The sequence below is a fragment of the Pinus tabuliformis genome, chromosome 2_2 (assembly GCF_031772625.1).
Source record: "Pinus tabuliformis cultivar Carrire ecotype Pingquan chromosome 2_2, CPIR1, whole genome shotgun sequence".
In the NCBI taxonomy this organism is placed as follows: domain Eukaryota; kingdom Viridiplantae; phylum Streptophyta; class Pinopsida; order Pinales; family Pinaceae; genus Pinus; species Pinus tabuliformis.
The window spans coordinates 552,142,228-552,149,044 of NC_142300.1; positions in this window are offsets into that span (position 1 = coordinate 552,142,228).

Here is a 6,817-nt window from a genome sequence, read left to right on the forward strand (position 1 = left end):
CTCCAGTTGTTTTTTCATTCCACTATCTTTGACCCTTACCGAAACCCTAAAATGCTTTCAAATTCTGAAGAATCTTCGCGAAACCCTAGAGTACTTTCATATTTTAAAGGACTTCACTGAAACATTAAAGTGTTTTAAACTGTAAAGGAACTTCCCTAAGGTTTACTGTTTTCTGCGATTTGCGTACTGAGTTTCGATGAAATCATCTTAACTCCTCTGCAAACTCATACAAACAACCAAACCCCGAGAACCCGCCCGGAAACCAAAGAGAAAATCCAGAAAAACCAGTCGCTTCTATCTCATAAACGATAGCTTATATATTTTAGTAATTCACAGTTCAATACAAAAGTGAACTTTCCTCTAGCTATGGGTGGCCTAAACATTAAAAATAAAACGAAATAATCTATACTATACTGGTCATGTTCACTGTCGTAGACCAGTATATTGGCTATACCATTCGCTATTTTAATGTTCGTAATTTAGTTATCTATGGATTTTTTATAAACTTTTTATATTGCATGTGTTTTTTCAAGTCCTCTATTTTCGTTTGTGTGGATGACCAGAAAGTAGAGTGTTCTTTGAGATAAAATGAATTTTATTTTTAATATGTTTTAAATTTGTCTTAATAATTTTTTTCTGTTAATTTCATTAGTGTTAAGGTCATTTTTTTCTGTTAATTTCATTAGTGTTAAGGTCATTTAATGATTTTCTTTCTCGAGGAAATGCCATTTCCAAAGGATATACAAAAGATGTATATTTTTTAATGGACATTTTAGATAACTCTTTTTATATGGATTACTAAATATCTTTGATTTTGTAGTGTATAGTTTTTCTTTTGTAACTCACTTTTTGCAATTATTGATATGCAATAATTAGAAAGTAGACTTTGGTATTTTTTATATGGTCAATAAATTATTTTTTTAATGAAGGATATTTTTTTCTTTGAGGCTTTTTTTTATTGGTAATAGGTTGTTATTAAAAAAATCATTTTTTATTATTATCTAATTGTTATATTTAAATTAAAATTAAAATTGTAAAATTTAGAGATAGTTTAAATGGTAATGTTGTGTTATGAAGTATTATGTAAATTGGTTTATAATTGCTCTTGTGGCCTAGTTATTTGGATTTTTTTGTCTTTCCTTGAGACCACTTAGAAATCTTTCATTTATATAAAATCTTGATTTTCCCTAAGTTGACTAACGTTTCACCATTCTTTTAGATCAGTGGCTTATAATTGCTCTTGTGACTTGAATGAGTCGCTTCTTATTTCTCTTGTGGCCTAGTTTTTTGGCTTCTTTGTCTTTCCTTGAGACTGCCTTGAAATCCTTCATTTGTACAAAATCCTAGCATAATGATCTGGTATGTCCATCATATCTCTTCCATGTCATTTTTCTAAAAGGGAAATTAGTCGTGGGTCATCCAAGTCCATATCTTATGGTAGGGCTTATGCTTCAACTTCTTCCATAGGGGAGCTAACTATTTCCTATGGCGTTGTATTTTGTTGGTGCTCTTCATGAGCCTTTTAAACCAGCTCTATAGTATTCAATAGAGGGTTATGAGATTTTGCTTTTGCTGATTGCATATTTGATTAAATGTTGTCTTGCTCTAAAGTATCCTTCAAAGAGGATAGATACTCGTCCCGATGACCAAATCTGAGGATTTGGTCATGATTTGAGGTACTTCGAGGACTCAAATAGCTTCTTCTTTGGAGGAACTTTCCCAAATTATCTGCGCTTTGTGAGATGGGTTTTCTTTAGGTGCTTTCATAGTATTCGTTGGACAATCCCTAATAAGATGCCTATATTCATGACAACATCTGCATCTAAAGGAGACATGTTTATAATTTATAGATTGCTTCCAAACACTATTCTAATAATACATATTTATGGAGGCCCGAAGAGGCTAAGAGATATTTATTTAAACGCAAATCTGAGCATATGATGTGTACATCCCTCTCTTTGTAGCCTTTGATACTTTTATGAAGTTTCCAATGGTATTGTCGATGCCTTTAAGGGTTTCCTCCTCCTAATATGTGGAACCCACACTGAGGAAGCAAAGAAATATTCCTACTTCATATTATGTTGGCCCTTCTGAAATCACATGAAGAGACATGCATTGTTGAAAAAATACAACCCACCTTCAAAAACTATTGATCTGTCGTCTAAGATGGAGAAAATAATTGTGAAGAATCATTTTTCACATAACTTCAATTCTATTTAACCTTAGACTATATTCCATTTATTTTGGATCCACCCAATCAACAACTTTTTAGAGGGTCATAATTTAATGAATTTCAAGATCTGAGCGTCATCCTACATATATTGGATATATTCTCTAGCCTTATTAGATTTAACCTCGTAGTTTGGATCTTGCACCGCTTTTGGCACGAAATGTCATGAATTTCTAGTATACCATGATGCACCCAGTGGAGTTTTTGCTACAAAACCATAAACCTCACTTCACCTAGTTGCTCTATGAAAAGGATGTCAAAGATGGGGAGATTAAAAGAGAATACCACTAGATTTAGAACCATTATGAACTCCTTAAATAATCCTTGTAAAGGAGAGAAAAAACCCCATTTTATTAAGCGAAGCGTTAACTACTACGCAAAAGAAACCATAAAATCTATAAAGCAAAACCAAATCTTATTATAAACCATAAGAAAAATAAAAAATTTATTATTCCATTTAAACAAAATATACCTAAGAAAAATAAAAAGTTTGTTATTCCATTTAAACAAAATATACTTTTATATTATTTAGTATAATTTATTTAACTTAAATATTATAATATATTATTTAGTATAATTTATTTAACTTAAATATTATAATATCTATCCATCTTAGATTAGTTTTAACTTTCATTAGAATTTAGATTTCATATTCTTAATTAATATATACCACAAATATTTTTAAAATATAATAATGGTTTAGTTATTATATCAGATTATTTGTAATATCTTTTTATTTACACATTTTTATTAATATATATTAAATTTATTTAGAAATATAAAATTAATGATTATTTGTTAATAATATTTTAAAATTATATATATAATTATATTTCTTTAACCCCTAAGGACGATTAGGGCACATTTGAAAGTTGATATTTACACGCACAAAAACAAATGTTGAATATTTGTATGTTTTGTATTTTTTAAAGTTAATTTTATATAATTATAATTTGGGAAGTTGATAAGTATTTGTTTATACTCATATGTTTTCATTATAAAATTATTAATTTTTGGTTGGTTACAATATATTTAATTATATTGTTTTTTAATTTTAGTTTTTCTATTTTGACAATTAGAGTTGTGAGAAATTTTGTCAATGAAAAAATTGAAATTGAAAAAAACTATTTTATAGATGCTTTTAAAAAGAATGGATATAGGAGACGGTAAAGTATTAAGATTTTCTAAAATGGTTTAAAGAAAAATAACATGTGGATAATGTTTTGGGTAAGGTTCACTTTCTTTACATTCATGTAATCATTCGTAACATTTCTCGTATTGTGAAAAAAAAAAAGAATGTTATGATCATCTTTTACTCCATAAACATTATTTGAAGCTCCCTAAAATCTGTCAAAGATCTTATTGATGTTAAGAGTCGAAAATATGTTTATTCAATTCCTCATTCTCACAGGGTACCTTACATTGGTGAAACTAGATGCTCTATAAAGACAAGGATTCAAGAAAACTCTGTAAAAATAAAACATAATAGTTCCAAAACTTCAACTTTCAATGAACATTCTAATATGACAAAACAACATATTTGCATTGAAAATACATGCATCCTTTCCAAAATTGAACACTACCACCATGAAAAGTTTAGCGAAGCCATCGAAATAGGAAAACAACCCAATAATCTTAGTCATGATAAAGGTTGGAAAATTAGAGAGAATCAAATTCCCACCTTAACCCTGAGGTATCCCTATAACTAACCACCCCCTTCCCTATCCTCTCTTATACATCTCCTTTATATTAACTCTTTAATAATTGTGGTTATAGAGACTTTTCCCCATAACAATTTTTATTTAATATATATTCATGTCGAGTAAGGGTAGACCGAGTGGTTTAGGAGTAGGTGACCCTAGAGAGTAAATCATCACTTGTGTTCGATTCCCCAAAATGACAGGCTTAGCTTGCATTGATTAGGCTCAAGGAGTAGGTGACCCCAGAGAGTAAATCCTTATGTGATGAATCTCGAATATATTATTTAATTATAATAGAGTAAGTTTACTTACATTATCATGTGTTTTCTCTTTTATTTCTGAATGTATGAACGTGTATTTTTTTAGTGTTGGGGATCGATACTAGCTAGGCTCAAGGAGTAGGTTACCCCAAAGAGTAAATCCTTATGTGTTGAATCTCGAATAAATTATTTAATTATAATAAAGTAAGTTTACTTACATTGTTATGTGTTTTCTCTTTTATTTTTGAATGTATGCACATGTATTTTTTTTAGTGTGAGAGATAGATACTAGTTACTTCTACAAAAAACCCACCCATATCTAGGTGAGTCTAATTATCTTTAATGTAGAAATTACTCCCAAGGAGTGACCATGTCAATCTCGATGAGACTAGAACTCATGTGAAGAAGATAAGAGAAACTCCTCTCTACCACCCAAAATACACCCACATCACATGTTATTGATTAATTATATTTTAAATTTATTATTTTCAATAATTAAAATTAAATATATTTTAATTTTTTTTTTCATATAATTAAAATATTTTTTTTTTTTTTTCTTCATATTATTTATTACTATATATATTCTATATATTCTTCTGGTATTGTTTAATTGTATTTGGTGTCTTTTTAGAAGAGTTGCTTATATAATCATGTGTGTTTTCTTAGTAATAATTCTCTGCATCATGTTTTGAGGTAACTTCCTTCTTCAGATCATGTTTCAAGGTAGCTTCCTTCACAATCGTAGCTCCTAAAACTTGCATGACACTAGCATACCCGTGATAAGTTTTCTCCTCCTCGTTTTGTTTTGCTTATACCAATGCTACAACCTTTTGTCTCAACAAGCAATTCCTTTCCATGTGATCTTCATCACAAAAATAGCACACTATTAGTTTCTTTCCTTTCGAATTTCCATATGTCTTCCTTGAACACTTCTCCTTCCTTTTATCAGACGTCGTCTTCTTCTCGCCCTAATTTTTCCTCCTTCCTTACCCTTATGGTACTCTAGAAGTCTGTAAGTCGATATAAATGCCTCTTCAAGAGTTTGAATCTCCGGCCTCTTCATTTTAGCTCCTACCGAAGGTTGTAGTCCAACCACAAAGTTGAACACATTGTCTTTCTTTGCCATATCCGAGAGCACCAACGTCAAGCTCGAATACTCACGAATATAGACCTGAATGCTTCTCGTCTGCTTAATGTACTTGACCTTCGCTCTTGTATCCCATGTCTCATCTTGTGGGGGTAAAATGAGCTATCAATGCCTCTTTCATTATTTCCCATGTGATGACTTCAACCACATTGCCAAGGGAAACATGTTCCACTCGTTTTATTCACCACATCTCTGCATCATTCGTCAAGAATGGCATGACAATCTTGATCTTCTATTATTTCAGAAGTGACTCCAAGCGACCTAGGTACGGCTCAATATCCCAAACAAAATTCCAAAGTACTTTCACATTCCTCGTACAGTCGTACAATTCTATCTCCTTTACCTTCACATGGATAGCGCTACCAAATAACCTTCTTCAAAATTGAGACTTCATCCTTTATCTATGTGTGGTTCTTTTCTAACTTTCCAACTCTCTCAATCCCTCCATCTTTCACTACATAGACTTTGATCTCATGCCCCATTGCCCCATTTGATCGACTTTAGCCTCTATATACTCAAATCCAACTCTGAAATTGTTGATTTTTATAACCCCATCTTCATAACAAGATTTTGGAGGTTGAGTTAATCAGAAATAATGCCTCCCATTCAACTTGAAAGACTTTAAGCGGGTGGAAAAGAATATTACAAAAACATGTGTTATTCTTAAAATATCATATATATTAAAATAGTGTGTACAAATTCGTAGGCCATTTTCCTATTCTACAGAAAGGCCAAAAATTGCATACATATACATACCGTTTATATAAGAATTGAGCTGAAGGGAAAAGATAATAATTCTATCACCACCTAACCTATACTCACACATCGTACTCACACCACAATAAATAGTATAACGCTATTACTCACACTAACCTATACTCACACATCGTACTCACCTAACCTATACTCACACATCGTACTCACACTACTGTACTTCTCAGACTAAGTAGTCCATTATCTAAACCCATTTTGCAGTATCTTTCAGTAAAGGAAAAACCATGGAATGTCTAGATGTTGGTCGAGCATCGACAGATTTAGAACACATTTGTCAAATCTTCACATAAATTTTCTTATAAAGAAAGTTAATACTCGGATGGCGTTTAATTTTTTCATCCCTGTTTTTTCCTGCCTCCCATGCTGCATTCATTTGGGTTGCTTCACGTGTTTCTACCTACTTTTTACACATCCTTTTCTTTCTCTACAGTCTGCTATTTTTTTGGTTACCGTCCTTTTTGGTTCAATGTTGCTAGGATTGGGTGTATTAGACCTGGTCACAATGCAATTTCCAAATTGTTATAAAAAGATTGATGAACCACTTGAAAGAGTATCGATACACTTCTGGAGAAGTAAGATCTTCACTATGAGAAGTCCTTATATCTCAACCGTAGTCAGAGTGCGTAATGAATATATTAATTTGATTATGTGTAGTTTCATCATTCAAAAGAAGCATACCAAGAAATTGTTCCCAACCCACATGGAA